Source organism: Myotis lucifugus, unplaced genomic scaffold (genome assembly GCF_000147115.1).
Source record: "Myotis lucifugus unplaced genomic scaffold, Myoluc2.0 scaffold_152, whole genome shotgun sequence".
Lineage (NCBI taxonomy): Eukaryota > Metazoa > Chordata > Mammalia > Chiroptera > Vespertilionidae > Myotis > Myotis lucifugus.
In genome coordinates, this window is record NW_005871200.1 from 2,496,822 (window position 1) to 2,505,552 (window position 8,731).

Genomic DNA, 8,731 nt, shown 5'->3' on the forward strand with positions numbered 1-8,731 from the left:
TTTAGATGAATTCTATGCCAACTTCATTACATTATGGCATTTATCTGATGATAGCATTAACTCTGCACATCTGTAAAGAAGACTGTACATGGGCATTTATACCTCCCTCTAGTAGCCTAGAAATAGGCTGTGCTGTGGAATTATCCATGCTTTCTATTACATAGCAACTAGAGGCCCAGTGCATGAAATTTGTGCATGGGTAGAGCACCTAGGCCTGGCTGGCGATCAGGGCTGATCAGGGCCTTCCTTCCGCCAGCTACTGGCTGCTGGCTGGGGCCTGCCCGCCTTCATTCAGCGCCACCCCCTGGTGGTCAGTGCACATCATAACAAGTGGTCGAACTCCCAGTTGGTTGAACTCCCGAGGGGACAATTTGCATATAAGCCTTTTCTTATGTAGGATTGTATTGGGGAGAAGCAATGAAAAATTGGCTGGTAAAAGATTTTATTTGTTGTAGGAATTTACTAGAGACTTCAGGTGAGAAGAAATTGTTTTCATAGAATATTTCCAAAGAATTGTTCATTTGACACTGCTCCCCACCCCCCACCCCCCCAGATAAGTGTGAAAAAAAAAAATCAGCTTTCCATTTCTTATTCCCGATTAAGTATGGTCATGCAACTTTAACAGAGGTGGTTAACAATCCTGAATAGTAACTATTATAAATTCTTATTTTTTAAAACCATTAACAGCAGTGATTTTAATGACCCTAGGAGTTCAGTCAGGTTAACAGGTTTAGTTGTCAGTGCTGTTCACTGAATATTTCCGGCTGTCTACTTTCCAGGCACATGGTAGGACAGTACCTCCCCAGCCCCTCATGGTTGGGTGGGGCAATGTGACTAGTTCTAGCCAATGATCCAAGTGTGACTTTCAGACTAGAACACTTCACTGTGAAAACCTCCAGAACTCACTGTTTGCAGGCACAGACCCAGGGAACAGCACCAAGACTGGAAATCAACCTTTGTAAACAGCAGGAAAAGACCAAAGAAAGAGGCTGGCCACTCCAGTCTGGAGTTTAATATAGGAAACTTACATAGGAGGTCTGTCTTAGGGGGCTGCAAGACAAAAATGGATCCCTGGGCCACTTACCAAAGAATTCTATGGTGTGTGTGTGTGTGCGGGGTGAGAAGTGGAGAGGGGGATAGTTACAGATACTAGTGCGTGAATGCTACCAGGTACGGAAATTACTTTACATGCTCGACCAGGTCAGAACTACAACCTGTTCCAGGACCCAGCACATAGCAGGAGCAGGAGGCAGTGAAAGGTGCTAATTTATGTCAGAATGAACATCAGATCATATCCAGACAGTCTCGAAGGGGGATTTGTGGAAAGCAATCTCCATTCTGGCCCGAGTCCAGGAAATGGGACAAACAGCGGTCACATAATGGAACAGTCTCTCCTCCACATTTATGTTCCCTGCTAGGGCACCCAGACATGCTTAGATCCCAGAGTGAGGACCGCATGCCACAGGATCTCCAGTCAACCAACAGTGAACACGTAGCAGGAGAGAGAAATAAACTTTAAGCCACTGAGGCTTAGAGGTTGTTCAATACAGCAGCCTTCTGAAGACTATCCTGATTGACACATGATGTTTTCCAAATACAAATTTTCATAATCAATTCAGTCAAAGACTTCTTTATTGCAGGACTACCCATCAATGTGACTAAGAAGGGGTTAGAGGTGAAATATTTCCCAAACTTACTGGTGGTCTGTGGGACAAAATGAAAGCATGCATGAATGTTAATACTATACCAACTCAGAAATACAATTTTGAGCAAGACTGTCTGATATCTGTCTCCAAGGAGTCAGGTCTCAGTGAGCTAGTCTTCATAATGTCTAGCACACAGCCAGTCAGCAATATGCCTTGACAATAGTAGCACTTTTCCTCTTTGATCTCTGGGTGTTACTTAGATCTTGCACTGGTCCCAACTCACCTTGATGGCCTTTGTTAAAAATCATCCTACTCCCCAGACCAGGGGCTCCTCTCTCATAAGTACTATGACCACACTGCATTATGTTAAAATAATCGACAAACCTTATATTGAAGTAGATCATAGTATGATCCAGGTTCCCATGAAATAGCTCCAGGTCTCATGAAGTCCCTCTGTCATTTGCCACTTACAGGCTGTGTGTTGGGGAGATCTCTCCCTGCCATGGTCCATGAGGTCTCCATTGCACACCAGTTAAGATTAATGGGGCTAGTCACTTCCCTCTTCAGGCAAACAAGGCCAGAGGCATTTTCTAGTTCCCATCTAATCCTAAATTCCAGGCTTCTGTTACTTTCCCTGGTCACCAAAATATCCCTAGGGAAAGCCTTGAAGTTTGCATCTGTATCTCCAAAGTAAATGAAGTCAAGCAATTACATACCAAGAGGAGGCGTTCTGTTTGAACCCCAAGACATTGGTCTCTGCATATGTAGCAGCAGGATTTGGTGAGGTGTTCAAATAATACCTTACCAGGAGAATCTTTCACTTATCCTTTCATTCAACATTCATTAAGCTATTCCTATACTAGGCACTAGGAATACAGTTAGTGGGGAAAAAAAAAGTAATAAAAGAAAGAGAGGATCCCTCTTCTCTAAGAGGTTGTCTTTTACCCAAGACACAGACATTACAATTAATCACAACTGGGATGTCTGTAGTGAAGGAAACCCACAAGTTTCTGTGAAGCTGTAGTAGAGGAAATGACAAAGGTTAGTTGAAACCTGAATGGGAGTTACGTTGGCTAATGGGAGGAGGGTCTAGGCCAAGGAAGAGCAGGTGTGAAGTCTCTGAGTAGGGAAGGAGCATGACACATTCTGAGGGAAGACTGGCTGAACTGGAGTGTAGAGAAAGGGAAAAAGAGTGGTGGGAAAGGACGCTGGGTATGTATGCAGGAGCAGGTGTGTGTGTGCGGGTGTGTGTGTGTGTGTGTGTGTGTGTGTGTGTGTAAAATACTATAGCTAAATGACCTGAGAATACATATCAAGAGAGTCAGTGTTAAAATTAGCACTCCTGATTTCTTTGCTACCCCATATTTGCCCACACCTCCCTGGAGTTTGTTATTGGCCTTTTGACAAATAATGACTTCCCACTCTTACCTAGATAGAGTAGTTTATACTTTCATTTGGGTTCCTTTGAGTTTTACTGAAATGCAAGATTGCATTAATTAGATCTTAATCCTTTTTCATAATAGTTCCAGCTAAGAGCTAGATGCAGGCGCTTAAGAGTTCCCAACAATGACTGGGGCTGGTGGGCATACCTCTGGAACAGTGGCAAATGATAAGGTGGTTGATGGACACAGAAGGCTACAGTTTTCTGCACTCTTAGACATGACATGGAATAAAACAGCACTACTCATCCTGTTGAAACACATTCCAATTTCTTTCATATGCATAATATTTCAACTCAAAATGGTTTTCTTCCCAGATTACTTTTAATACAATCTTCGTGTTCTCTGTTTCTGTCTTCTTGATCTCTTAAAACAGATGTGATTTTTTTTCTATTTTGGTTCCACTTTAACTATATTTTAAATCCACTTCTTCAGTCATTTTATGTTATATTCTGGAGGACAATCTTTTTGGAATTCATAACCCATCACTGTTGCGATCCACCATCTGTCTCAAAAAACATAGAACCCATTTACATGGTTATTTAGGCTTTGAGGTTTGTGCAATTTTATTATCTGTGATCAAGTCATTTGTATGATGAAAAACAGTTTGTCTTTGACAATTTTCTGATTCTTGTTGAAAATGAAGCTTGGATGTTGAATACTAAGGGTTTTTTCCTTCACCATATAAAGGAAATAAAATGCAAAAAAGGAACATATCTTTCTTTGATATTCCACTTCTACATTTTCTGAAAATATCAAGTGCATTTAAATAAGTGATTCATATTCAAGTCTTTTTTTCTTGTTAAGAAGAAAACTTAAGAATAAGCAGCAATCATTGAAATCATGCCCTTAGAGACATATATGCTAGTTTATTATTTTTCATATCTTTGTATTTATAAATACAGAAATTAATAAAAAATGAAGTACTTTAGTATCTCTGCTGAGTGAAACTTGCTTGAGCAAAGATTCAAAGGTAGTGATGCAAATGGTTGCTTTGTGTGTCCACTGTAGGGTATGTCCTTGAGAAAAGTCTCCATAGCTGTAGAAGAGTTCTGCTGAGCTACCTGTGATGCAGGCTGAATTTCTCTTTCACTCAGATGCATTTTTTTTGTGTGCATTATTTGTTGAGGACAATAGAAACATCACAGCTTCCTTTCTGTACATTCATCTTCTCCCATTTTTAGACAGATATGATCTTCTTCCAGGTATTCCTGAAACAAAACTCAAGGTGCTTTGGGACAAACTGGTTGGGTTTAAGCCTTCTCATCAAAGAGGCATTGTCAGATTTGTATTATTTATGTAGTACCCCAAGGCAACACCAATAAGGACTTTACAAGGAACAGAAATCATCTGACAGTAATGAAATCATGTTCTTCCAGAAAAAAACATTATAAGGCCCTAGAGGTAATTGGGGCAGGAAAGAGTAGAGTACAAGCGATACTCTTTTGTACACTCTGGGGGAAAGCAGCACACAGCATACAGTTATTAGAGTTAGCAGGCTCCTCTCGGAAGAGGATTTGCTGGGATTCTTTGCAGCAGGAATAGGAGCCCTGCTGATGTGCATGAGTTGGGAGGTCTATGGGGGAGGATGATGACAACATAGGGTGTTGGCCTGAAGTGATGAGGGCCTGAATCTGAGAGTTACAGATGCCAGAAGAGATGACAGAGCCAAAGGAAGGAGTGGGGGTGCGGTGTGGCCTGGGGGCTGTAGGAAGGATGAGGAGGAATTGTAAGCAGGTGCAGAGTCGTGGCGAGGCCGGAAGGTGAAGAGAAGCCAAAGCAGATTGGGAGAAACATAGTCTGAACAGCAGGAAAAGAAAATGGACTTGGCAGTAACATTTGGCAAAGATGAGAAACAGGGAACTGATGAGAAACAGGCCCATGAGAAGGAGTTTGTGTAAATCAAGGCAGGATGTGATAAGTGTTTTGGCAGCAGAGAAATAAAAAGAACATATTTTAGGAGGAAAAGATTTGAAGTAAAGCTAGGATATGAGGATATACAGATAAAGAGAACATAAACCAGGAGCCAAGTTTAGTCTCTTTTTAAAGTTGCCTTCCCTCTCACCTATTCCCATGTCAATTAGCCCCTATTTTGTCAAAAATCTTCCCTTGATCTTCAGTGAGTTTTCCTCTTTTCCATCCACCTCTCTGTCATCCCTTTTCTTATGGCTTTACTCTCTCTCTCAGATGCCTCTAATTATATATCCCCAACAGGAGCAGATCCACAGAGCTTTAGTTTTGCATTTCCTCATGGATGCACTGCTATCGTCTCAGAGTATACAAAACTGATGTTTTCTTTACATGCATAGTTTTAAAAAGTACCTCCTCTGTGGTATCAATATCCTCCAGTCATCCAGGCTCAAATTCTCACCTCTAATAGTCACCAAGGCCAGCAAATGTCTCCCAGAATCTGTTCTTCCCTTCAGTCCCAGCTCAGGCTCCCTTTTTTTTTTTTTTTTTTTTTTTTTGCCTTTTTTGCCCTCGTAGGAGGCATCTCTGTGAGCTGCCTCTGGCCATTCAATGCCCTTCAGAGAGGTTTTCTATTAAAATTGGCCCAAACCCAACTTGAACTTTGTTATCCTTCTTGAATGTGTGTGTGTGTGTGTGTGTATACCCAACTTGAAGTTTGTTATCCTTCTTGAATGTGCATATGTGTGTGTGTGTGTGTGTGTGTGTGTGTGTATTTTTAATATATTTTTATAGATTTCAGAGAGGACGGGAAAGGGAGAGAGAGATAGAAACATCAATGATGAGAATCATTGATCAACTGCCGTCTGCACGCCCCCACTGGGGATCAAGCCTGCAACCCAGGCATGTGCCCTGACAGAGAATTGAACTGTGAGCTCCTGGTTCATAGATCAATGCTCAACCACTGAGCCACGCCAGCTGGGCATATGTATATCTTTAGTTTCAACAAAATCAACTCATCAGCTCCCCCTTAGGCATATTATGTACTACACCCATATCTTTGCTCTTATTTTTCTTCCAGTGGACATTCTCATTTTTTCCTTCCTCCATCCCTCATTTATACTTCTGTTAATGTAAATATTAGCCACCCTTCAAGCCATTTCATCACGAAGCTTCCCTTTTACCACTCTGCAGGTTAAGCCATGATAATAAAGAGACAAAGCACCTAATTACTCAAATAAGAGATTTGTTTTCCTTTCATATGTAATAGTCTAGAGGTAGGCAGGCAGTCTGGGATGGCTAGGCCACTCTTGTCTATGAGATGATTCAAAGCTCTTCTATCTTGTTGCTCTATTCATTCATATGGTGAGAGCTTCAGGAATGGCAGAAGGCACATGTCCACATTCCAGGCAAGATAAGGGATAAAGCAGCTTCCTTTGAAGGGTGTGAGTTGGAGGTTACACATGTCATCTATCACTCACATCTCATTGGGCAGTATGACCTCACTCAGCTGCAAGGGATGCTGCGAAATATAGTCTCTGCCTGGGAGTCCCATCCCAGCTAAAATTCAGAATCCTGTTACTTAAAAGAAGAAGGGGAAATTCTGGGAGATGGGAGGTACAGAGAGTGTTGGGGGAAGGAAGAAGAATTAGCACCCTGTGCTACAACCACCAGACCCCACGTGGATCTTCTGCAGCCTCTTAGCTTCTATATTTATCTACTTGCAGTGAATTTATATTTCTTCTTTTACATTTTTCTTACCTCTCTACCTAAAATATAAACTCGTTGAGAATTCCAACTGAATGACACAATCTTTGTGTCTTGTGTACCTAGCATAGTACCTGCTACATAGTGGGTATATAAAAATGATCATTCTTGCAAATTATGGTAATGATGCTGCCTTTTGGATCTGAAAATGATAAAAATTTGTGGCACAAGCTGAGAGAGAAGAATCTGTTCTGAACAGTATATTATGACTTTGTGGTGGAAAGAGTGTTAAAATATCTGAACAGGCTAAAGAGTGGATATGCTGCTCTCTCTAGAGGTGAATACTCACATATAATGAGGCTTAAAATGCGAAATGAGGGGACTCAATATGCTGTATGTATTTCTCAATTTCCCTGAGTTAAGAAGGAAAGTTTACCCTACACACTTAGAAAGTGCAAGCATAATGCTCTCTTCTGGCTGCCATGTCCATCCAACCAAGGGCTGCCATGGGTGGTCTGTTCAATGACTGACTTCATCCAGTGGCAGCACTAAGGGGAAGACTGGGGTTAGGGTTAGGTTAGGGTGAGGGTTAGGGTTAGACTCTCATAAATTTCACCAGCTTCACCAATTCTTTGATATAAATAATGGAAGATTCCCCAGTGCTATGCAAATGTAGCACTCCTTAACCCCACCCCCTACTACTAGAATGCTGCCCCCAATTCCTGATTTTTCAGAAACTCTAGAGCTATTCTGACCAGATAAGTAAGGTATTAGAGTCTTCCCAGATGCAGTGGATGGGAGGATAGCAGGGGAAGAGAATGATCTGATTGTATGTCATATAGTGTACATAAAGCTTTTACTTAAAGTGCTTCAACATCATTTGGCTAATCTTCCTAATCTCATGTGAATGTCCTCAAGTGTAATTAACAGAACTGAGGAATTTGTGTCCAGGTTCATGATCTCATTGAATCCTTGTAACATCTGCACAGGATCACTATCTGCTTCCTTTTAAAGATGAGGAAACTAAAGCTTAGAAGCGGTTGAAGAACTTACCCAATATTATGTGTGTGTCAAGTGAGAGATTTTTAAAAATATATATTTTATTGACTTCAGAGAGGAAGGGAGAGGGAAAGAGATAGAACCATCAATGATGAGAGAGAATCATTGATTGGCTGCCTCGTACACCCCCCCACCCCTCCACTGGGGATGGAGCCTACAACACGGGCATGGGCCCTGACTGGGAATCAAACAGTAACCTCTTGGTTCATGGATCGATGCTCAATCATTGAGTCACACTGGCTGAGTGAGAGATTTTAACTCTGGTTTTCTGATCTCAAGTCCAGCTCCCTTTCGAAACACTACCAGTTTATGAGAATGCTACATTTGAGATGGCAATGAAATGAACAGAAATTCTGGACTTAAATAGGAATGATATTTTTAAAAAGGAAGGCAGAACTTAATAGGCAAACTCATGGAACCCAAAGAGATCATGCAGCCAACTGTACTTTTAGGTTAGAAATTGAGTGAGACCTAACAGAAGCTATATTTGCAGTATTTTCATGCACATGATTAAAAACATCCCATTACAGCCCTGGGCGAGTGGCTCAGCTTCAGGTTAGCCAAATGTTACAGGTTAGATTCCTGGTCAGAGCACATATCTAGGTTGCGGGTTTGATCCCAGTCAGGACACACCTGGGAGGCAATGTTTCTCTTTCTCTTTCTCTCCCTATCTCTCTCTCCCTTCCTTTCTCTCTCAAATCAATAATCATATCCTCAGATGAAGATTAAACAAAGAAACAAACAATAAACACCCCATTACTTCAGAAAGCTAACAGGTCATGGCTCCAGATGCTACATTACTATTAACAAATTTCAGACCAATATATGATGCTGTTAGCAACCTGAAAAGCTAAAATGAGCAGTGAAAGATGATCTGGGAGCAGGGCAAGGGTTGGAGGATTTCAGAAGGAAAGGAAAAAGGGAATTACATGTGAATAGTCAAGGGGTTGTCACTCTGTTGGTAAGGGATGG